This window comes from Anas acuta, chromosome 4 (genome assembly GCF_963932015.1).
Source record: "Anas acuta chromosome 4, bAnaAcu1.1, whole genome shotgun sequence".
Lineage (NCBI taxonomy): Eukaryota > Metazoa > Chordata > Aves > Anseriformes > Anatidae > Anas > Anas acuta.
The window spans coordinates 24970773-24974520 of NC_088982.1; positions in this window are offsets into that span (position 1 = coordinate 24970773).

The window sequence follows — 3748 nt, forward strand, 5'->3', positions numbered from 1 at the left end:
TATAAATGAATGTACGTATTGATGGAGCAATTTGTGTTTTTATTGATTTCTTGCTGTGTCTCACTGAATTCCTAGTATGTAGAATAGGCTGTAACTATTTTGTTATGAAGAATGCTACAGAATATATTTTCCCACACCAGTTCTTAAGGGACTTGGGCAATTTGTACATGAGAATATGAGAGAAAGCATATGGTATATATTGATTATAATTATTTATCACTCTAAGTAGGATTTAGGGCTTCAACTAGTGACACAAGACTTGAGATCAAAACAAAGATGGCATGTTTTCTATCTAGACAGGCAGAGCTGCCAAGATGAAAAATTGGTTTCAGTCTAATATACATGGGCACAGGAGTCTAATCTTCACATGTTATATCAGGGATCTCCTATCTGTAAATTGAGGATCCATTTTGAATTGGTGATACAGTAACTGGTGGTATTAAACTGAGAACTTGTAGATATCTCTATAGGTAGCTTGGTTGGATTATCTTTTTTTTTTTTTTTTTTGGTCCTGGTTTGAGCAGAGAAATAAATCAAAGAAATGTGTTGAGTGCTCAACCCTGTGCAGCCTTGCTGGGCTTCAAGAGCAGACACTGCAAGCTCCCCAGGTGCTGTTTAAGGCAGCTCTATCCCAGTTTTCAAACAGGTCTCCATTCAGTGCAAGGAGATGAAGCTGTATCCTTCTTGTCAGGTTGCTCGTGAATGAGAAGAGTAGCGTGTCCATCCTCCCACACAGAAATTAGTAACACCAGAGACATCATGCTGGGAAGAATGCACTTTCATTGGGCCCAATATTTGCTTTCTGTAAGTGCCCCAGAGTGGATGCCTACGAAAGCACATGAACAACAGTGCACATGTAGCATGGCACTTGCCTCCAGACACTGAAGGAGTTTCTAAGCTAGAAACTTCTGAGCCCTGTGCTTAATAAGCACCGATGGGATCATCCTCCACAAATTTGTCTCATCTCATCCGAGCTCATTTGTGCTTTCGGCCTTTGTAACAACCTCTGGTAATAAACATCTCAATTTAATTATACTTTGTGAGAAAAAGTGTTTCCTTTGATTGTTCTGTAGATCTGGTGCTCTTAATTGTAAATGAACATGCATGTCAATTAATTAGTTTTTTAAAATGGAGAAAGAAAGTCACAGCTGGTCGTATAGATCTGGTGCGTGAGCCTGGACACTAAATTGTGGAAGCAGACAGTGCCAAAAGCACGATCAACTAATGGCCAGGACTGACAAAACAGAATAGCAGCACTTTACCACTGGTAATTTTGCTAGATTTACAGGTTTCCAAGAAATGGAGAGAATAATTATGTGAAAACATAAAAATGTGTCAGAGCAATGATTGTGCGATGTGCATTACCAGTAAAGATGTGGATCATCACCCAGGTATTGGTGTGTGATGAATGCCTCTAAATGAAGACAACTTTAGCATATTTCCTCTTCATTCATTGTCCTTACTGAGACTTGAACTGCACAGTATTCAAAGTTTGTGTATACCAGGGATTTGTATCATCATTCACTGGTATAGTATTTTCCTCTTTGTTCTCAGCCTTTTGTTACTGTTTCCTAAATGCTACATTCTCAACAAAGAAATATGGGTCTTCATTATTGAAGAGTGACAATCTAAACCCAGACCAGCTTTTAATTCCTGCATTAATATAGAAATATGCAGATTTTACAGCAGTGACAAAATCATGCAATTTCTATGCACAGGCAAGCTGCAAAGCTCCAGATATGTCAAGGCCGTTCACACCTGAAGGGAGTGGACAAACCCATTGACCTTTATAGTAATGTGGAGAGCAAAGCATGTTGGTACCCTCAAAGGATGGGTGCCCTTTGAACCCTGGTACCCATGGTCAAAACGCCTTTTCACAAAATGGTGCCTTAAGTCCAAATCTGTTGACCTTCAAGACACTATTTCTTCATCAAAGTGCCACTGAAGGGAGAAGAGAGGCGATGCTAGCAAGCTAAGGCCAAGAAATTCCCACAGAACCAACTACACAGCTGTTGTCTTTAGTGACAGCCATACACAGATTTCTGCGTTGGTGGAAAATTCCACTAGAATTTCCATTCTGTGGAAGACACATCATCTCAAAATTTCCTGTGGAACAAGATACCCAAGTGTTTTGTTTGGCATGACTCACATTTACAATTTTATTTTTAATTTAAAATTTCTAAACTAAATAACTTAAGGATAAAATCAATTTGTTCTAGACCAAATATGTTGCATCAGATGTTATAACTTTTTGAAAATGATTTATTAACTGAAACAAAATGTCATTAAAAATCTTCCTGCAAAACATTTGAGTGTTTTTATGGATTTTTTATAATGAAAAGGTTTTCTGATAAACGTTTTTAAGCACACTATATTTAAGTTTCCATGTGCTTTTAGTGTTTTCAATGCATTTTTATAATTTCAGAAGTAAATAAATAAGGAACAATAAAAGCAAAAAAAAAAACATCTCTGGGTCTGAGAACATTTAGTAATAATGTGCAGCGCAACCTCAGGAAGTATTATTGAAATGGCTTGTACACTCCTGCTGATTTTCACTGAAGAGTAATCACTTTTGTAAGCTACCAGCCTTATTTTATACAATACTCGTATGTTACTGTGCTTTCATTAATATGCTGACCACAGTGTAAAAAAAAAAACAACCCTCTAGAAGAGCACAGGAAAGGAAAGCTGATTTAGAGGAAAAACACAAGGCTGCAATGGAACTGAACAAGAAAAGATCTTTCCCCAACTCCTCTCCTTCTTGTTGTGCCCGCGAGGACCATCTGAGTGATGGCATCTCCATGGCACCTCCTAGTCCATGTCCATCTGGAGCCTAAGAGGACAAAACACATAGGTGCCTTGCAGTCTTACCTCCTACATGGAGCTCCTCTTAGCCAGGATTTGGCTAAATCCTGCTGGGGAAGTTTCACATCTCATGGACCATTTGTACCATTTGGTTTGTATAAGAGTTCTCCATTTTCATATAACTCTCTCTGGAAGAAAGAGAGTGGTTTGGTGACAAAGGAGCACTCAAAATATATCCACATTACCAAGGCAGAAATATAAAGCAGCAATTTGTGGATCTTGAGGGCACTATGCAGACTATTAAACTAATGGAACAGCTGTTCATGACAGAGGGGCATGGGTTTCAGGGCTTTGGGAAATTCTTGTAATTACTTACTGGGTTTAGTAGCATTGTTGCAGATGTTGGAAACTCGGCCGCTAGCTGTGCAGCAACTAAATGTAATAAAATCTTTTCACAAAAGCAACTAAAGATTAGAGGGGAAGGCATTATCCCACAGGATGACACCAAAGCCATTTAATGACCACCCAGAAATGATGCCATCTCCTTCCAGACTGCAAGAGGACTGTTGGCTAATATGTCCATTTCAGGGTCTTTTATGCTGCTAAGAATGTGCATCTATTCCTCAAAGAGTTGGAGTGGAGATAATTGTTTCTCTTTGGGAGTTTCATGGCCTCAGAGCATGAAAACCAGTCAGAGCGCCTGCTAGCTCTTCAGCAATGGTCTGCAGTTGGAGCAACAATGTAAGTAAGATGTCTGGGATGACAGCCCCCTTATTAAGTTTAAACTCACAGCTCTTGTCTAGCAAGGCTGTTGTGTGGCTGTTGCGCACAAGATTGTGTGGCTGTTGTCTACAAACTCTTGTGTCTCTGACAATGGTGTAAAAAGCATAATGAACTGCTCTGTGGGCCTGATTGTGGAAATGACCAGAGCCTAGCAGACAAC